This window comes from Cupressus sempervirens, chromosome 3, assembly GCF_028749045.1.
Source record: "Cupressus sempervirens isolate cs-2001-9-10 chromosome 3, ASM2874904v1, whole genome shotgun sequence".
Lineage (NCBI taxonomy): Eukaryota > Viridiplantae > Streptophyta > Pinopsida > Cupressales > Cupressaceae > Cupressus > Cupressus sempervirens.
Genome location: NC_143120.1, coordinates 239,163,980 through 239,187,576, shown reverse-complemented (window position 1 = coordinate 239,187,576; position 23,597 = coordinate 239,163,980).

Sequence of the window (23,597 nt, the reverse complement as noted above, 5' to 3'; positions counted from 1 at the left end):
AAGTTCAAGATACAACACTCATAAATTAGTGAGGTAATTCATATCCTAACAAGCCTCTGATACTAATATTCTATTAGGGTCTGTCAGTTGTATCATATGGACTAGGTCGTGATTCTAGCATGTAAGGGAAGGGGATCAGAATTACTTATTATCCTCATTACCAATGTACACACATTCATTAATCATTACAATATATATTAATGTGACAATTAGTATATTACTATATCCTCATTATCTATCAACATTTCTTCCTCACCAAATTATTGAGTGCACAACAAGATTGTAAGCAATCTACTAAGTTTTAAATTTATACAATCAATGGTATCACATAACATCTATGGATTGTTATTATCAACTAGTCATTTACAATACCATAAGGAGAAAACTTTCTTTCACATTTTCAAATGATAAAAATGATGTCAAATCAAATCTGTGACTCGTATCAATGCTTTCGTAACAATATAAACTCCAAATGAAACATGCATATACAACCTTATCAATATTTTCTTCTACACGTACATTAGGTAACAATGATACAATCTCCTTCCATCACAATGGGGCAACATAAGGGACTTTTCAAAATCATAAGGAACATGGACATTGAAAGATATGGACAATGAGTAGCATGAACATTGTCCAACATGATCGTTGAGAACATGAACAAGCTGGTGAATCCTCCTTCACAAATGAGGGCACAATGTCAAGTTTTCTCATCCAACATCAATCTGCAAGATGATCATTCCAAGCCATTTCCATTGCTCCCTTGGACACAAATCTGCATATGCAACACAACAAAATAACAAGGACCATGGGTGCTTTCCACCCAACCATAGGCCTCAAAGAGACCACCCCCGCACTAGGGAACAAGGCTCAAACTGGGATACACATACAATCTTTCAATGCATAAACATTACATTTCAAACTTGAACAATTTCCCCCCAAGACTATTTCACAATGGCTTCACAGATGGAACCATAAACATAGGGTGAAGGTGTGTTCTAAAATGGAGACTTGCCATACCAAACCATATTTGCAATAAACAATTTTCATGCCCTCTCGGGGCTATCATTTTTCACCAAATTTCATGCCCTCTCGGGGCTATCATAAATGAACCATTTAATGCCCTCTTGGGGCCTCCACATTTCCTCCTCCAAACCCACTACCATCAGCTGTAACTCCTCAAACTTCCTTTCTACACCATACTTTCCTTATCACCCCCAGCAAGATATGAAATGTTATGGCATACAATGGAGCCCATACTCCAAGGTTCTCAATACATTTTTTGAACCCAACTTAAGCCCTTCACCCTGGACTTCTCTTCCCTTCCCACAAGGGTTAGTGTAAGTCCCAATCCCATAACAATACTCAAGCACAAAACAAGAAAACAAAACCAAGTAGGAATAAAACAAGAAATTTTGGCAAACACCCCACTAGTTTGGCCAAGACCCTCTAATAAAGCCTTCCCACTAACTTATTTTAGCAAAAACACTAAGCCACTCCATCCTTATGAACTTGTCTCCTCTAACGGTTCATCGATAGCCCTCACGAGCTCTGAGTTATGACCCTCGAAGGATCGACCTCAAAATGCACTTAGAGCACCTTGAAGACTCCTCGGTACGGGGTGGCCGCAAATGATGGATGGTCTTCATGGCCAGAACAAAGGTGTGACTAGGGTTCACCTACGCATCTAGAGCTAATGGGACTGACGATTCGATGCCAAGATTAGCGGTTTCAAAGTTATGCTGTGGTGCACCTATGAACTGAGGCACACTGTGAGTTTTGGCATCGAGCGAGATTGTTGTGCTGAATCCAAATGGAATGTGATCTCTCAAAAATGAGATAGGTTATTTTAGGCCTCAGGATCACCGTCCTATAGCATTTGACAGTTCATTGATAGCCCTCATGAGCTCTGAGTTATGAACCTCAAAAGATCGACCTCAAAATGCACTTAGAGCACCTTGGAGACTGCTCAGTACGGGGTGGCCGCAAATGATGGATGGTCTTCGTGGCCAGAACAAGGGTGTGACTAGGGTTCACCCACCCATCTGGAGCTAATGGCATTGACGATTCGATGCCAAGATCAGCGGTCTCAAAGTTACGCTATGGTGCACCTATGAACTAAGGCACACTGCGAGTTTTGGCATCGAGCGAGATCGCTGTGCTGAATCCAAACGGAATGTGATCTCTCAAAAATGAGATAGGTTATTTTAGGCCTCAGGATCATCATCTTGTAGCATTTGACAGTTCATCAATAGCCCTCACGAGCTCTGAGTTATGACCCTTGAAAGATCGACCTCCAAATGCACTTAGAGCACCTTGGAGACTCCTCAGTACGGGGTGGCCGCAAATGATGGATGATTGTTTGAAGACTAGTCCATGTGTCACTATCTTTCTTGGAAAAAAAATTGCTTTTGAACATCAAGCTTGCAATATTATCAATTATTGTCAAACTTTTTCAACCAAGTCAAAATGTCAAATGCAAATATTTGTTTGCATTTTTTGCTAAGGGGAGTTTCATAAATTGACTTTGATTTTCTATGTCTCTAGTGCTTGAACATACTTAAAATGGCTCTTTGGTCTTAGAGCTATTGGTATTTTCTAACTTCATGGTCTATGATATGCATACTAAGAATTTCTTTCACTAAATGGTTTCCTTGATCTATTGACTACACTTAAATATGTTCACTTGTCATCTCTCTTTCTATATGTTCAATACAAAGAGCTAGAAGAGACAAATAATCTTTCTTACCTTCATCTCTCTAAGCACATGATAGAAATCAATTCTAAACTTGAGAAAAGGTTAGAGGAGAATATTGCATTCTTAAATTAATCTCCCTTAAGACCTTTACATACACACGAGGCATTCTTAAATTAATCTCCATGGAAGAAAATTTCATAAAACTAAAGATTCCATAGTGTTGAAACATAAAATCCAAGATCTCATTTATGATGGGATTGTTGATACCTCTAATGACTCATCCACTCATAGCCTTCATATCCAACTTCATATCATGTCAGTATGCATGTGCTATCTTGCTTATTGGCTTTAATTGCTTATCCTACATGCTATCTTCTTTTATGGATTTTATGGCTTATCCCAAATGTGCTTCATACAAATTTTCAATATGAAAGTCTTTCAAAACATTATACAATATTATGACTCTTTATGCTTTCAAATGCTATGATTGGTTGTAAAATGGAAGAAATCAAGTATTCTAATTGTTCATTCGTACTTTATGGATTTTTCTTATTTGATTAGTTTGATAAAAATAGTTTTAATAATCATAATGTCAGCTTTATGTCAAATAAGGAAAAAACCAAATTTGTAATAAGATATCCGCATGCAATTATCTTTCATATAGTTATAAATGCTCTTAAAATTGTCGTTATAGCCTTGTATCACATGCAAATATGATTTGGAAGAACTTGTTCAATATCTTCCTCTTATAATTCCTTACAAAGAACCTACCAAAATACAAAAACCATATACAAAAAACTACACATTTTACATCATAATACATCATAAATTTTAGAAATTCTCCCCAATACCACCCCCCTCCAACTCTTCATGATGTACCTACATTCCAATATCATACAAAAATTAGTAACTTATTGTATTAAACAAGATAATCATCAATTCATTAAATCATTATGAAGAAAATAACATAAGAAGTATATATACCTCGTCAAGTATTCCAATAGGTTCCTCTCTCTGTTTTAGGGTCTCCAACAAGGCTTCATGATCAGCATTAGCAATAGTAAAAAGTTCTTTTACTTTTGGTCTTCCTTGATGCTTCAATAACTTTACATTTGTTGCTATAATAAGATGTGAATATATGAGAATTACTTTGTGCTTCTGATAGTCTTCGAATGCAGGAATTTCGTTCCTTCTAAGCATGTATGTCCGCAGCCATGTTCCAGTAACAACCACTGAATCAGTAGGATACGTGAATCCATCATCATCTGTGATCGCTTGTGCAAGTTTTTGTTTTCCTCTTACACAACGTGCTAACCAATAATCGGATTTCTCATCATTCCCCTGTGGTGCAACCAATGCAAAGACATGTCCTGGCTGAAGTAGATCTGATAGATGATTATCCTCAAGTGAACTTTCCATGTCATCATTTTTTATAGAGGGTATGATAGACAATGGAGTAAGATAATGTGGAGCCCATGTGTCCACCCACTCACTTGACTCACAGTGATCCCAATCACACTGAAAACAAGTACGACAAAAACAAGCTAGTTGTCATGTCCAAATGGTCCATGTACTAGAATTAGAGCTCCGAAATGAATGCATTTTTGATGAGTCTGTCACTATAGCACAATCTGATCTATCACCTATAGACCCTTCCTCAACCAACCAAAAGAACCTACGTACCACTGAATTAAGAGTCCCCCCAAGTGATAATGCTAAACTAAACCAATCAACAATGCTACGAGCATCAAGAAGCTCTATTGTTGAAATCTTCAGTTGCTCCTTAACTAGAGCTCTCTTCACACATGCCCCTGCTCCATCATGTTCCCCTTTTCCATGGCCGGACTCAAAAAAACTCCAAATATGAGGCACCCCTCTCTCTACGTGCATCCTACACAACCAATAAAACATGCGAGCATTCTTGAATTGACCTATACAGTTATTTGACCAAATGATATGTCTATCCATAGCAATTGCATGCTCATGTAAGAAATAAAAAAAACTCTCAAAACAATGTTGCACAAACTCGTGAGAGTGAGATCTATCATCACTCATATAAAAATGATACTCTCTAATAATCTTTCGATTATCTTCCACACTATCAGGGGCATGTCTATATGTTATGTGAAAAAAAATTGCAATCTGAATAGAGTTGTAATACTAAGATTGTGTCTCATTTTGAGGTTGCAATGTGTAGTTCTCAGCAAAATCAACAACTGATATAATAGTGCCAATGGGAAAAGTCTCCTTATACGTTCTAAATTGTTGATCCAACCACTGAGACCTGTGACTATGTCTTGCATACTTGTAAAAAAGATTTGCCTTGAAATCTGAAATAAAATTAGCCACATTGATATCTTTTCCAACCAATTCACATCTAGAGCTCTCACTCCCACTCTTCAATGTGTATTTCACCATTTCATAGACCCTTTTTTTCACTATTGTCTTTCCAAGATCTTGTTCACACCCCTCATGGAAACATGTGTCAAACTTGGATAAGCCACCACATTTTGAACACTTCTCATTTAAGCAAGCATTTTTATAAAAGGAACAACCATCAACTCTACGACATAAGAGTTGATCTAACAAGTCTCTTGATGATTTTGGAAGCCCACTAGCCCCACAATCCTCCAACATTTCTTTACTATGAAAAGTAGAACGGATGGAGCATAATAGTTCATGGTGCATAGAAAACTGAACATGATATTTGCAACAACATGTATTTCGATTTTTGAGTGGCACACAATAAAATGGCTTCAAAGATTCAAAAGCCCTTTGTGATATATGAACACTTGGATGACTCTCTCTAAATTGTTTGAACAACATAGTTTGACTTACCTCCAAATAGTGTTTAGGATGTGGCGTGCGGTCTTTGATGCCAATTCTCAACTTTAAGACATCTTTAGCATTGGGTGATACTCGTGAGTTAGAGTGCCAAAATTGTATAATTTATTCCTTCACATCATCAGATAGCTTCTTATCAAAATGTGGAAGTCTCCCACCAAATGCCCATGTTTCATTTTGAAGAGGATCATCAATTTTCTCTCGTCGACTAAGTGCTCTTCTCAAAGTAATACGATTCAGATTCAAATCAATACAAGTTTGTCTCATATATCTACCCTTTCTCAAATGATGACTTACCAAAGAGGTTGTAATAACCCTTCGAGCAGCTCTATTATCCTTCTCTCTGCTATTTTTTCCAACGCTATTGAGAGCACTGAAAAGATTCTTCACAATAATGGCATTTCTTTCCAACTTTTTATTGACACGAATTTTCAATTTGGAAAGCATAGGTCTCATCTTTTGCATCTTTAATAAGTGCATGAAAAGCTGACATTGCTCTACCACTATCTTGTTGCCGAAAAACATCTGATATAGTCTTGAAGCCCATAACCGAATGGTTCTTTCTGATTTTTTTCCTTCCAAACTAGTCATAATCGTTTCATCAATTTCAATTATCCATTTTGGTGTTTTAGAACCTTCATGTCGATTATAATTAGGAGATATGTAAGGTTCTTGTGCATTAAGTTCCTGTGCATTGTCATCTTTGACATGGTCAATTATGCAATTTGGATTATGACTTAGTGGCATTTCTTCTTCAAAATTTTCAATCTCTACATTTTCAATTTCTGCATTATCATTTTCAATAGGTACATTTTCATTCCCCAACTGTACATTTTCATTATCTGACTCTATGATTTCACCTTCTATTAATTCATCGTCAACTTGATAGATATTTAGCATACCTTGTCTTTTTTTTCGGTGTTTCATTTTGTCCTTTTCCCTATATGCTGCAATGTCTTCATTGGATATCTTCCTTTTATGTTTATTCTTTCGACGACTGCTGCTCCCCATTCAGATGAAAAACTCGAACACCTAAGGTTATATTTTCAAATTCTTTTCGATTGGTTGGGCCCCAAAACACGACTTTTTACAAATCCCGTGAAAAAAGAGGTAAAAAAGTAATGTTGTCGGGTCTGTAGGGATAGTCAAATATTTGAAATTGATGCCAGTATAATCGGATATCCGATATAGGAAAAGGACTTTTGGGGGGAAAACTTGCTAAGGTTTCCCTCCTTTGCCACAATAATATTAATATTATGAAAATATTTGGAGGCAAATGACTTTAATTTATAACTAAGTTAATAGTATATTAGTATTAGTATAAAATATCAATAATATTAATATAAAATAGTATTAATATACCTATAGTATCAATATTATTATTATACCTATAATAGTATTAATATTATTAATATAGATATAATAGTGTAAATATATAGTGTTTATTTATATTAAGCTACAATATATAGTATTAATATATATTATTATTATAGCTATAATAGTATTATTATTATTACTATACATATAATAATATTAATAATTAGTGTTTATTTATATTATAATTATTACCCTAAAATAGTATAAATAGTATATCCTAAAATATTACGTTATATATACTAAAATATTACGTTATTATATAGATATATTAATAACATATATATTAATATAATAATATTTATAATATATATTATATTTAATAAAAATATTACGTTGTTATATATATATTATATTATTATACATATTAATATAATAATATATAATACAAAGAGGGTCGTCATTTAATGGGTCAAAGGGGGTCATAGGTCACCCTGTGACCCCCTTTGACCCATATGAACGACTCGACCATGTCCTTAGGGGTCCTAGGACCCCTAGGGACATACGTCGTTGTTTAATGGATCAAAGGGGGTCATAGGTCACCCTATGACCCCCTTTGACTCATATGAACGATTCAAATATGTCCCTAGGGGTCCTAGGACCCCTACGGACATATGTCATCATTTAATGGGTCAAAGAAGGTCATAGGTCACCCTATGACCCCTTTGACCCATATTACACATTCGAATATGTCCCTTGGGGTCCAAGGACCCCTAGGGACATATGTCGTCGTTTAATGGGTCAAAGAGGGTCATAGGTCACCCTATGACCCCCTTTGACCCATAATACCCATTTGAATATGTCCTTAGGGGTCCTAGGACCCCTAGAGACATATGTCGTCGTTTAATGGCTCAAAGGGGGTCATAGGTCACCCTATGACCCCCTTTGACCCATATTACCCATTCGAATATCTCCCTAGGGGTCCCAGGACCCCTAGCGACATATTTTGTCGTTTAAAGGGTCAGAGAGGGTCATAGGTCACCCTATGACCCCCTTTGACCCATATTACCTACTCGAATATGTCCCTAGGGGTCCTAGGACCCCTAGAGACATATATCGTCATTTAATGGGTCAAAGAGGATCATAGGTCACCCTATGACCCCCTTTGACCCATATTACCCATTCGAATATGTCCCTAGGGGTCCTAGGACCCCTAGAGACATATATCGTCGTTTAATGGGTCAAGAGGTACATAGGTCACCCTATGACCCCTTTTGACCCATATGTACGATTCGAATATGTCCCTAGGGGTCCTAGGACCCCTAGACACATATGTCATCATTTAAAGGGTCAAAGAGGGTCATAGGTTACCCTATGACCCCATTTGACCCATATTATCCATTCGAATATGTCCCTAGGGGTCCTAGGACCCCTAGGAACATATGTCATCTTTTAATGCATCAAAGGGGGTCATAGGTCACCCTATGACCCCCTTTGACTCATCTGAACGATTCAAATATGTCCCTAGGGGTCCTAAGACACCTAGGGACATATGTTGTTGTTTAATGTGTCAAAGGGGGTCATAGGTCACCCTATGATCCCCTTTGACCCATATGAACGATTGGAATATGTCCCTAGGGTCCTAGGACCCCTATGGACATATGTCATCATTTTATGACCCCATTTGACCCATATTACCCATTTGAATATGTCCCTTGGGGTCCGAGGACCCCTAGGGACATATGTCGTCGTTTAATGGGTCAAAGAGGGTCATAGGTCACCCTATGACCCCCTTTGACCCATAATACCCATTCGAATATGTTCTTAGGGGTCCTAGGACCCTTAGAAACATATGTCATCGTTTAATGAGTTAGAGTGCGTCATAGGTCACCCTATGACCCCCTTTGACCCATATTACCCATTCGAATATGTCCCTAGGGGTCTTAGGACCCCTAGCGACATATCTCATCGTTTAATGGGTCAGAGAGGGTCATAGGTCACCCTATGACCCCCTTTGACTCATATTACTCATTCGAATATGTCCCTAGGGGTCCTAAGACCCCTAGAGACATATATCATCATTTAATAGGTCAAAGAGGCTCATAGGTCACCCTATGACCCCATTTGACCCATATGTACGATTCGAATATGTCCCTTGGGGTCCTAGGACCCCTAGAGACATATGTCATCATTTAAAGGGTCAAAGAGGGTCATAGGTTACCTTATGACCCCATTTGACCCATATTACCCATTCGAATATGTCCCTAGGGGTCCTAGGACCCCTAGGGACATATGTCGTCGTTTAATGAATCAAAAGGGCTCATAGGTCACACTATGACCCTCTTTGAGTCATATGAATGATTCAAATATGTCCCTAGGGGTCCTAGGACCCCTAGAGACATATGTTGTCGTTTAATTGGTCAAAGGGGGTCATAGGTCACCCTATGACCCCCTTTGACCCATATGAACGATTGGAATATGTCCATAGGGTCTCAGGACCCCTAGAGACATATGTTGTCGTTTAATGGGTCAAAGAGGGTCATAGGTCACCCTATGACCCCATTTGACCCATATTACCCATTTGAGTATGTCCCTTGGGGCCCGAGCACCCCTAGGGACATATGTCATCATTCAATCGGTCAACGAGGGTCATAGGTCACCCTATGACACCCTTTGACACATATTACCCATTCGAATATGCCCCTAGGGGTCCTAGGACCCCTAGAGACATATATCGTCGTTTAATGGGTCAAGAGGGTCATAGGTCACCCTATGACCCCCTTTGACCCATATGAACGATTCGAATATGTCCATAGGGGTCCTAGGACCTTTAAAGACATATGTCATCGTTTAATGGGTCAAAGAGGGTCATAGGTTGACCTATGACCCCATTTGACCCATTAAACGACGACATATGTCCCTAGGGACATATTCGAATGGGTAATATGGGTCAAATGGGGTCATAGGTCAACCTATGACCCCCTCTGACCCATATGAACAATTCGAATATGTCCCTAGGGTCTTCGGACCCCTAGGGACACATGTCATCATTTAATGGGTCAAAGAGGGTCATAGGTCACCCTATGACCCCCTTTGACCCATAATACCCATTCGACTATGTCTCTTGGGGTCCAAGGACCCCTAGGGACATATGTCATCGTTTAATAGGTCAAAGAGGGTCATAGGTCACCCTATGACCCCCTTTGACCCATAATACCCATTCGAATATGTCCCTAGGGGTCCTAGGACCCCTATAGACATATGTCATCGTTTAATGGGTCAAAGGGCATCATAGGTCACCCTATGACCCCCTTTGACCCATATGTACGATTTGAATATGTCCCTAGGGGTCCTAGGACCCCTAGGGACATATGTCATCATTTAATGGGTCAAAGAGGGTCATAGGTCAGGGTCATAGGTCACCCTATGATCCCCTTTGACCCATATGAACAATTCGAATATGTCCCTAGGGGTCCAAGGACCCCTAGGGACATATGTCATCGTTTAATGGGTCAAATAGGGTCATAGGTCACCCTATGACCCTCTTTGACCCATATGAACGATTCGAATATGTCCCTAGGGGTCTGAGGACCCCTAGGGACATATGTCGTCGTTTAATGGGTCAAACAGGGTCATAGGTTACCCTATGAACCCATTTGACCCATATTACCCATTCGAATATGTCCCTAGGGGCATAGGTCATCGTTTAATGCGTCAAAGGGGGTCATAGGTCACCCTATGACCCCCTTTGACTCATATGAACGATTCAAACATGTCCCTAGGAGTCCTAGGACCCCTAGGGACATATGTCGTTGATTAATGGGTCAAAGGGGGTCATAGGTCACCCTATGACCCCCTTTGACCCATATGAACCATTCGAATATGTCCTTAGGGTCCTAGGACCCCTAGGGACATAGGACCCTAGGGACATATGTCATCGTTTAATGGGTCAAAGGGAGTCATAAGGTGACTCATATGAATGATTCAAATATGTCCCTAGGGGTCCTAGGACCCCTAGGGACATATGTCATCGTTTAATGGGTCAAAGGGGGTCATAGGTCACCCTATGACCCTCTTTGACCCATGTGAACCATTCGAATATGTCCCTAGGGTCCTAGGACCCCTAGGGACATATGTCTTTGGTTAATGGGTCAAAGAGGGTCATAGGTCACCCTATGACCCCCTTTTACCCATATTACCCATTTGAATATGTCCCTAGGGGTCCTGGGACCCCTAGGGACATATGTCATCGTTTAATGGGTCAAAGAGGCTCATAGGGCCCTTTGACTCATATTACCCATTTGAATATGTCCTTAGGGGTCCTATGACCCCTAGAGACATATATCGTCGTTTAATGGGTCAAGAGGGTCATAGGTCACCCTATGACCCCCTTTGACCCATATTAACGATTCGAATATGTCCCTGGGGGTGTTAGGACCCCTAGAGACATATGTCGTCATTTAATGGGTCAAAGAGGGTCATAGTTTACCCTCTGACCCAATTTGACCCATATTACCCATTCGAATGTCCCTAGGGGTCCTAGGACCCCTAGGGACATATGTCATCGTTTAATGGGTCAAAAGAGGTCATAGGTCACCCTACGACCCCCTTTGACCCATATGAACAATTCAAATATGTCCCAGGGGTCCTAGGACCCCCAGGGACATATGTCATCGTTTAATGAGTCAAAGGAGGTCATAGGGTGACCTATGACCCCCTTTGACCCATATGAACGATTTGAATATGTCCCTAGGGTCCTAGGACCCCTAAAGACATATGTCGTCGTTTAATGGGTCAAAGAGGGTCATAGGTCACCCTATGACTCCCTTTGACCCATATTACCCATTCGAATATGTCCCTTGGGGTCCGAGGACCCCTAGGGACATATGTCATCGTTTAATGGGACAAAGAGGGTCATAGGTCACCCTATCACCCCCTTTGACCCATATTACCCATTCGAATATGTCCCTAGGGGTCCTACGACCCCTAGAGACATATATCGTCGTTTAATGGGTCAAGAGGGTCATAGGTCACCCTATGACCTCCTTTGACCCATATGAACGATTCGAATATGTCCCTAGGGGTCCTAGGACCTCTAGAGACATATGCCATCATTTAATGGGTCAAAGAGGGTCATAGGTTACCCTATGACCCCATTTGACCCATATTACCCATTCGAATATGTCCCTAGGGGTCCTAGGACCCCTAGGGACATATGTCGTCGTTTAATGGGTCAAAGGGGGTCATAGGTCACCCTATGAGCCCCTTTGACCCATATGAACAATTCGAATATGTCCCTAGGGGTCCAAGGACCCCTAGAGAAGTATGTTGTTGTTTAATGAGTCAGAGAGGGTCATAGGTCACCCTATGACCCCCTTTGACCCATATTACCCATTCGAATATGTCCTTAGGGGTCCTAAGACCCCTAGAGACATATATCGTCCTTTAATGGGTCAAAGAGGGTCATAGGTCACCCTATGACCCCCTTTGATCCATATGAACGATTGGAATATGTCTCTAGGGGTCCTATGACCCCTAGGGACATATGTCGTCGTTTAATAGGTCAAAGAGGGTCATAGGTCATCCTATGACCCCCTTTGACCCATATTACCCATTCAAATATGTCCCTAGAGGTCCTAGGACCCCTAGGGACATATGTCGTCGTTTAATGGGTCAAAGGGGGTCATAGGTCACAAGTCACCCTATGACCCCCTTTGACCCATATGAATAATTCGACTATGTCCCTGGGGGTCCTAGGACCCCTAGGGACATATGTCATCATTTAATGGGTCAAAGGGTGACCTATGACCCCCTTTGACCCATATGAACGATTCGACTATGTCCCTAGGGGTCTTAGGACCCCTAGGGACATATGTCATCGTTTAATGGGTCAAAGAGGGTCATAGGGTGACCTATGACCCCCTTTGACCCATAATACCCATTCGAATATGTCCCTAGGGGTCCTAGGACCCCTAGAAACATATGTCGTCGTTTAATGGGTCAAAGGGGGTCATAGGTCACCCTATGACCCCCTTTGACCGATATGAATGATTCGGCTATGTCTCTGGGGGTCCTAGGGACATATGTCATCATTTAATGGGTCAAAGGGACCCCCTTTGACCCATTAAAGGATGACATATGTCCCTAGTGGTCCTTGGACCCCTAGAGACATATATCGTCGTTTAATGGGTCAAAGAGGGTTATAGGTCACCCTATGACCCCCTTTGACTCTTATATATTAATAATATACATATTAATAATATACATATATATTAATAATATACATATCAATATAATTATATATATATATATATATATATATATATATATATATATATATATATATATATATATATATATATATACATATATATATTACATTATTATATTTAATGAAAATATTACGTTATTATATAAATATATTAATAACATACATATTAATATAATAATATTTATAATATATATTATATTTAATAAAAATATTACGTTGTTATATAAATATTATATTATTATATTATTATACATATTAATATAATAATATATAATACATATTACATTTAATGAAAATATTACGTTATTGTATATATTAATAACATACATATTAATATAATAATATATAATACGTATTTTATATATATATATATAAATTACGTTATTATATTTAGTAAAAATAATAATAATATATATTATATTTATAGATTGTAATAAGATTAACATAAGATATTATTATATATTACTAGATTATATCTTGTATGTTTACATTATGTTATTATATATATAATATATATTAAAATATGCCTTTACATATTAATATAAGTGAAATAATTTTAAAATAAAATATTAGAACGTTTAAATTGAATTTCTCTCCAAAATTTGAAGATTTTTGGAATTTGACTACCGAGCCATATCGGATATCCGATCAGGCTTGGTATTTACCAAGCCTACCCGGTCAACCCCAAAGACGTGTTTATAGAGAGTTTTAGTGATACTCAGACTTTGGGTAGCCGTCTTACAATGTTATTTTGATCGAAATTGAATGAAATGAAATGAGTTTTTTAATATTGCTCTCTAGATTTCATCAATATAATTTTTGTCAAATTCTGAGTTCGATAAGTATTTATTAGTTAATTATCAATGAAGATTATTGTAAAGTGTTGATTGACATACTGAATGAAAAATAGCTATAACTTTGAAACGGTATAACATTTTTTAAATCTAAAAGTTGCGTCACATTCTATACTTCACCTAGTATAAGAAAAAAACAAAAAAAGAAAAATTTGATTAAATTTTCTATTAGTTAGGGTGGTCAGACACGGGACTTTTTTTAATCCAAAAAATTTTTCGTAGAAAATTCATATTTAATTATTTATTTGGAATAAAAATATCAAAAAATATGCGTCACATCCGGGCATGAGTCTAGTTTTCATATCTATAATTATATTAAAAAAATATTATGATTTGATTTTGATTAAGGTGGTCAGACATACACCTACTTTTTATTTTCGCCCTGAAATTTTCTTAGTACTGCATTAAAATTCAAACTTTTGACCAATCAATTATTTTTTTCTCTTAATAAGGCCTAGTAGTTTAGAAATTAAATTCAATTTTCTAAAAATTATTTTATTACAACTTTTTGATATAAAGTACATAACCACTTCAAAATTATGTGTCAAGTTGACATAAACCTGATTTGCTAATTTTTCACTGCCACTTAAGGCCATAGTTTGGTACACCATGATCTTGCACATACCCTTAAGATTCTATTAATTTATTTTTCATGTGAAGAGGATGGTCATATTGCTCCAAGATCTACAGACAAAGAAGATATAGATGAGACATACAAAGAAGATATAGATATAGAAGAAATAATTCAAGAGCTACAAAGACTAAAAAGACAAAGGTAAGAAATCTCTTTGCATTGATAAAGATTATGATAGTAATGATGAAGAAGAAGAAGTAGTCTATATTTTTGTTAAGGTTGAATCTAATAATGAGGGAAATGAAAATAATGCACTTATCTCTCATGTTAGAAGAAATGATACATGGATCATAGATAGTGGTTATTTTCGTCACATGACTGGTGACAAAACTAAGTTTGAGCATTTAGAACACTATGACATTGGAAGTGTTAGATTTGGAAATAATGAACCATGTTATGTAAAAGAAAAAGGAATCATATCATTAACTAAAGGAACAAAATGTGAAAATGCCTACTAGGTTAAAGGTTTAAGATATAATCTTCTTAGTACATAGTACAACTAAACAATATAGGATACAAAGTAGAATTCATCAATGGAAAAGATAAATTACTGGCTAGAAAAGGAAGCCTAGTTGGGACTGGCAATCAGACAATACGTAACTTTTTTTACCTTGATCTCAATGAAAGTACATGTTTTCTAGCTCAAATAGAAGAAAGTTGGTTATGACATAAAAGGATGTGTCGTGTTAACATTGATAACCCAATTACCATAAGAAAGAAAAAAAGAGTAAGAGGAATTCCTTATTTGAAGAAATCTGAGATGGGCATGTGTAAACAATGTCAAATTGGGAAGATGGGTAAAAGAAGTTTAAGAAGTAATTCCTACAGTATAGAAGAAGTTTTTGAATTAGATCATACAATTGTTTGTGGAATAATAGGTGTGGAAAGCTACTGTAGAGACATATATTTTATTCTATTTGTTGATGATTATTCTAGGATGATGACTATAATGTTTTTAAAAGATAATTTTGATGCTTTTCAAAAGTTCAAATGGTATTTTGATAGAGTTGAGAAAGAAATAGGGTAGAATCTAAAATGCCTGAGATCCAATAGAGGAGGAGAATTTATCTCAAATGAATTCAATGAGTTTTGCAATAAAAGAGGGATCAAAAGACAAGTATTAGTACCTATAACTCTATAGAAAAATAAGATAACATAAAGAAGAAATGGATCCATCATGGAATTTTCAAGAACACTAATGATTGAGAAGAATATTCCACCAAAATACTAGAGAGAAGCAATGAGCATAGTAGTTCATACACTAAATCGAGTTCAACTAAAGAAGGGTACAAATAAAACACTTTATGAATTGTGGAATGAATCTAAGCCTAAGGGTAAAAGTAAACATTTGTGTCACCTTTCAGGAAAACTTATCAAAACAACTAAATTTGAGTATTTCTATCCAAAAATCATTTTTTCTCAAACATATGATCTAGATAAATTCATTCTAGCTAAGTCATATATGGTCTCACATTTTTCCAATTGGAAATGTCTACGAAATGCATGTTTTATACTAGATTATATCCAATTACTAATTATTATTTTTATTTTAGAAAATTGATGTTTCAATAACTCTTACTATTTTTTATGATTTTTTTTTAGTAAAATGAAAACACCATTTTATAGAGCTTAAAGTCAAGAATATTCTCATATAGAAGTTGTTTTAATTAGATATAGTATATTGTAATTAAAAAATTCTACAAGCACATATTTTAACACTCAAAAATATGTTGATTTTGAGAAAGGAGAAAAGTTAAATCATATTAAAAAAATTTAAAAATTATATGATGATCTAGAGGAGAGAGTCCTCTTTCAGAGTGTATAATTTTGCTTTTGGTTATAACAGATTTGTTTTGAAAAATGTGGTGAGAGATGAGAACTATCGATTTCAAGTGAGTTGAAATTTGAATCACTATAAAAGAGAAAATATAGGTCTAAAGTCAATTTTTATTTTTTATTGTTCTAGCTATATGTTTTATCTATAACTTAGTCTGAGTTCAAATAGAAATAACCTTATTTTGCAAATAGTTTTGTGGTGGGAACTAAATACCTAATTTTTATTATTTTTCAGTAAGTGAAAAATTATTTATAAAAACTAGGAAAATATATCATTTCTTATTTAAAATAATTATTAAAAGTTATAATCCTAAACTTCAACCATTTATACACATTTCATTAGTTTACTTCATTTTCAAATTCTAAATAATAATACTAGTTTTATGTCATTAAAGGTGAACAATTATACTTTTGTTAGCGCCTTTTCCTTTACAAAAGGGTGACACAGGTCTATGCTTTTACCCCTAATCTCTATTACCTCAGAGTATTTAGAAGAAAATTTATATTTTAAAAGATGCAAGGGAAGGAAATCTGAATGCAAAAAGTGATGAAGGTATATTCCTAGGGCACTCCATCAAAAGCAAGGTATACAATTTTTTGAATCTTACTACTCACAAAGTCATTGAAAGTGCACAGTAGAAATTGATGAGTTTGTAGAAATAAGTGAAGAAGAGATAAACAAGTAACCTCAAGACTACTTAAAGTTTGGTTAATATAAGGAGTCCAACCTAAGACTTCACCTCAAAAGGTTGAAGCTAATCGACAACTTAGTGTACATAGAAATTCATTGATAGTACAACCTGAGTCACAAATGGTTCAACTTGATTTATAATCACAGGTAGAGAAACTCGAGAAACATACACTATAACATGAGTTATTGCCCTATCATCCCAAAGAGCCCAAGAAAAAGGATGGAGATCTTGAAGAATGAAGTGAACCAAGTCCATAATTAAGAAATAAAGATCTAATATTTCCAAAGTTTGTTTGAAGACATCATGCACCTAAAAAAATATTTGGATGAGACCTAAAAGGCATACTAACAAGGAAAAATTCCAAAATACGTGGTTTCTTAGTGGATTGAACCTGTATAAAAGATGCTTTAAAAAATGAAATTTGGATAGAGGCCATGAATGAGGAAAATGAGAAAATTGAAAGTAATGAAACATGGTCTCTTGTACCCAAACCTAAGGATAATAATGTGATTGGTACAAAATGGATATTTGAAAATAAGTTGAATGAAAAAGGAGAAGTAATAAGGAACAAGGCAAGGCTAGTATGTAAAGGTTATGCTCAACAAGATGGTATTGACTATGGGGAAACATTTTCCAATGTTGTAAGACTTCAAGTATTTAGAATAATTATAGAATATGCAACACAAAAGGGATTTTAAAGTATATCAGATAGATGTTAAATCAATTTTCTTGAATGGAGTTTTGGAAGAAGAAGTCTATATTGAGCAACCTAAAGGTTTCATTGATCCAAGCAAAAGAAATATGGTATGTAAACTTCATAAATCTTTATATGGATTGAAAGAAGCTCCCAGAGAATGGTATGAAAGACTACATGGATATTTGGTAAGAATTGTTTTTGAAAAGACAAATAATAATAGCAATTGGTATATTAAGGAAGGACCAAAGGATAAGATATTGCTTGCAAAATGTTTTGTAGATGATATCATATTTGGAGGCCATCATATTCTATGCAAGTCATTTTTTGAAGAAACGAGGAACGAATTTGAAATATCTAGATATTTGGAGATACTAAATTCTTTGTTAGTATACATGTTCATAAGATGAAAATGACATATTCATACTCGGTCAAAATACATCAATAAAATATTGAAATTATTTGGAATGGAAAATTCCAAACTATTTGGAACACCTATGTCTACTATACATAAACTATCATAGAATGATGATTCAAAGGAGGTAAACTAGACTACTTATAGATCAATGATTGGAAAACTTTAGTATGCAGTACACACTAGACTTGATATTGCATTGGCAATCGACATAGTTGCAAGATTTTTTGCTAATCCTAAAGAAAATCACATAATGGTAGTTAAAAGAATTTTGAGTTACCTAAAAGGGACCAAAGAATATGTTCTATGTTATAAGAAAGAAATAAATCTTGAGTTAAGAGATTTTACTGATGTAGATTGGGCAAGAAACTTTGGTGATAGAAAAAGTACTAGTCAAGGAGCATTCTTTCCTAGAAAGAGACTAGTATCTTGGACATGCAACAAGAATAATTTTATTTCTTAATCCACAATAGAGGTAGAGTATGTTTTTGTAGTATTCAATTGTTCTAACATTATATAGATCAAGCAATTAATGTTAGCAATGAAGGAGGAAATCAAGGAACCAATGGTTATCTATTATGATAACACTAGCACAATCAATATCTAGAAAAATCCTATGATGCACACAAAGACAAAACAAATTGCAATCAACTATAATTTCCTAAGGAATTAGTTCAAGACAAAGAGGTGTGATTGGAATATGTCAAAACTAAGGAGCAGATAGTAGACATATTTACTAGCTTTACCTAAGGATGCATTTATATATCTAAGAGGTAAAATAGGGGTTATTCTCCTATCTGGTGCTCACTAAAGAAAAAGATAGTGAGGTATCAACTAAGTTTCATTTAAGATCTATCTATTTCATGCAAGTTGTCATAATTTAGGTGTGAAATGAAAAGCATATTGCATATGAATCAATACAAGAGGTACATAGTAACTTCAAAATTTTGTATTCTTTGGCATTTGATATCAAAGAGGGAAAGTTTAGTAATGTCAAAAAAGGAGAACTAAAAGGAAGAGTAAAAGAGAAGTCAATGACAAAATGAAAGAGGGCGAGTTTTGTATCTCAAGAAGAATATACTTAAGTGATGGAATGCACAAAAATGAGGGATAAAATGATAGAACTTCATAGCAGAGTTTTGACAAGGAAACAATAGAGAAAAATCTAAGAAAAATCCTAAAGGGAGTTAGTATGGATGACAATATAAATGAAACTAAGTATATTATTTAATTGCTCATACTTTTATCAGTCTATGTTGACATGTTGTGTTGTCATCAATGCCAAATAATGAGTTTTTTGGAAACAATTCTTCAATTATATGTTGCCATTGATGTTACACAAATGCCTATATTAAAGAAGCAATGTAGAGTTTGTAGTATTAACCATGTATATCTTAGTATTGATAGAGAAATCAGGTAAAGAAGAGAGTTCAATAAAAAAAAAGTAGCCAATTAATGAAGTGTATCCTTCTTACAATATTAACCAAGTGTTCAATCCTACTATTAACCGAGTGACAACAAAATGTAATTGTCTAATATTAATTGTTTGAGGCTGACTATTTGAATATTTATTGATTATTTGGAAGGGTATTCAAGATGACATGTCTTAGATAATGACATATAAGAAAGGTCAAGTTGTCACTATAAAATTTAGAAGTGGAATAGGAAATAAAAGATGGATATGTAAGGGAAGGCAAAGCATGAAAGTGGGAAAGATAAGTTGCAAAGAACATCTGTTCATAAAGTATCCAGAAATCAAGCCAAAAAATAGATTTGCATCTACAAAGGAAGTTGGTTCATAAATTAGGTCAAATTTTTATTACGTTCTAACCATTGTAGCAGTAAAGAAATCTCTTAACCGAGTTGACTTAACAATCATATTGTAAATCCTCTCGCAAGGTGACATTTCAAGATTGAAGTTTTTGAAGACCTCTAACAAGGTCATACTTAATCTTATGTTTTGTAACCTTTAGCAAGGTTGGATCCTAATAGAGATTACTTAATAAGAGTGAAAAATATTGTGACTAGTTGCAAGGTGGTTTTTCCCAAATTGAGATTCCACATTAAATCTATTGGAAATATTAGATAGGCAAGGTTACTAAAAGGGGAGGGGTGAATCAGGAACCAGTAAAACTTTAACTTAATTCACCAATTAATCCTTCATATAATAATTTGATCTAATTTCATGCATGAGAGAATGAAAGTAGTAAAACATTCATAACAATTTGACACAAGATATGGTGACCTAGAAACCTCCCAAATAAAAAATAAAACTAGGGTGGGGATTGTTAGAAACAATAGTCCAGGGGGGGGGGGGGGATTAGTTATCCAATAATTATCAACCTTAAATAATCTTAACCATTCAATAAAAGTAAACAACAACCATACTAAAATACACATACACAATTACACCAGATTTGTGAACTAGGGAAACCCTTGATCAGGGGGAAAACCCTAGTGGGAATGATGCCCACAAGATGATGTACTAATATAAATATTTTTTGTTAGAGGATGGACCTTGTTAGAAGTCTATTACAAAATTTGGTACATATGAGTCCTTGTTAGGAAACTTTCAATCCATGTTAGTAGATTCCAACCCTGTTTGTAGTTTCCAACCCTGTTTGTAGTGAAGAAACAGGGTTGTAGTATATACTAGACACTTAGTATTATCTCCCTTTAATACAACCCTGTTTACTAGAACATGCTTCCAAGGTTAGTTGCATATACTAGACACTTAGTATTATCTCCCTTTAACCTCACTTCTTGAAAATGCTCAACTATTTGTCTATACCAACTTGATCTTCACCGTTCTTCTTCTATCAGATATCACTGAAAAATTATATATAAACATGAATGAAAAACACAATCATGAAAGTAACATATCATTATGATAATGATCTAATCATGTTTCTAGAATACTCCCCCATATAAGTATCATCATCATTCATGCTTCCAACAATCTCCTACTTTGGTATTGATTGCAACATAGATGAAAAACATCTTGTTTGAAAAATATCAATAGTAAAAGATTGTTAACCTTTCTTTTCAAATCCTCTTCATCAATCATTCTCACCCATTGACATACCTCAATGTGCTCTATATCAATTTTAGTCTCTCCATTCAATGTACTCTATATCAAACTATTTTTCATGTTGTAATTTCTCCCCTATTGATATCAATGTCAAAGGTTTCAACAACCATCAATCTCTACAACAATTGTCTCTAACTTGCTCAAGTGTCCAAAGAAACTATTCAAAATAACATCCAAAAAGAGTCCTAGATGACTCTATCCATTAGAGATAATCCCCCATGTAGGAAGCATCGGCATTCAATTTGGAAAAAAATTAGTGCTTTGTTACACTATATTGATGCACTCTTACATCATCTACTTTGATGTAGGAAGGGGCATAACCACTATCATACCTCACAAATACTCAAAAGTCTCTTTGGGAAATGGCTTGGTGAAAATATTTGCATTCTTCTCTTTGGTGCTTACATACTCTAGTCGAATTTCCTTTTCTGCAACTTTCTCTCTCAACATGTGATACTTGATAAAAATGTGCTTAGCCTTAGAATGCAATATTGGATTCTTAGACATATTCACTATGCTTGTGTTATCACAATGTATGACAACAAGTTCATTGAATTCTATCCTTATATCCTTCAGTATCTGCTTCATCTAAACAACTTGATAACAATTTTTTGCTACTACAACATATTTTACTTCTGTTGTACTTTATAAGGTATAGTTTTTCTCCTTTCTTAACCAAGAAACCAATATTTCTCCAAGAAAGAAGGCTCCACCATTGGTGCTCTTTTTGTCATCCATACTACCTACCTAATCAGTGTCAGTATAAGCATATAAAGTGAAATCATTAGATCTTTCACACCATAATTCAAACTCTAGTGTTCCTTTAAGGTATCTAAATATTATTTTGACTGTTGCATAATGTGCTTCTATGGGATCAGCTTGAAATCTTGCTTTATTCCTTACAATTTCACCTTGTTCATTCATCTTGTTCTTGAATACCCATTTTTTTCCAATTACATTCTTGTTTGCTAATGTAAGGACCAATTACCATCTCTCATTCTTCACTATCTTATCCAATTCCTATTTCATAGCTTTTTTCCAACAGTCATCTTTACATGCTTCATCTGCATTCTTTGGTTCAACTTCAGATATCAGACATAGTTCTTCATTGATTTTTCTTCTCTTCATCACACCTTTATCTTTGCTTTTGATGATCTTCTCTAGTAGATGATTCTTTTTCATATTCTTATTGGAAGTAGGAGTTGTTATCTCAACTCTTAGCTCTATTGAAGGTTCTAAGCTTTGTTGATGCCTTTTCTCTCCTTCATTTTGCAAACCATTGTTAGTCTCAAAGAATACTTCATAATTCCTTGGTTTAGTAACAACATTATCATCATTAGAATTGTAATCAACTACTCTTTCTTGTATCTTAAATTTCTCATAATATCTTACATTTGTACTTTCCAAAATAGTCTTAGTTCTTAGATTATAACATCTATAGGCTCTTCCTTTCAATGAATAATGAAGAAACATACCTTCATCACTTCTAGCATCAAACTTGCCAATATCATCATATCTTTTGATGTAACATTTGCTACCAAAAATTCTAAAATACATAACTATAGGTGAGTGACCAAACCATAGATCATAAGGGGTCTTGTTTGTGTCTTTCTTAACTTGTACTCTATTCATAGTGTAAACTATTGTATTCACATGTTCTCTCCAAAACATAGTGGATACATCAATCTCAGCTAATGTAGCTCTTGCTACTTTTTTGACTGATGTGTTTCTTCTATACAATATCATTTTGTTTAGGAATTCTCATAGTTGATAACTATCCTTTGATTCCATTAGCTTCATAAAAGATGTTAAACTCATTTGAAGTAAACTCTCATCCTCTATCTGATCTTAAATAGTTTATCTTCATACCTAATTCTTTCTCAACTCTATTCTTGAATATCTTGAACTTATCAAATGCCTCAAATTTTTCTTTAAGAAATTCAACCCACATCATTCTAGAAAATTCATCAACTAAAATCATGAAATAATTTTCATCATTGAATCCTTTAGTCTTAATAGGACCACTAAGATCTATATGTACAATGTCCAACTTTGTTGTAGCATGAAACTTCTTACTGGGAAAAGAAATTTTGGTATGTTTTTCCAATACACACTCCTTGCAAATTGTGTTAGTAGGCTCAACAATCTTAGGTAAATCTCTAACTGCAATGATACTACTAGTTTTCAAAATGCTGTCAAAGTTTATATGATAAAATCTCTTATGCCATAACCAACTATCATCTAGCTTATCAAC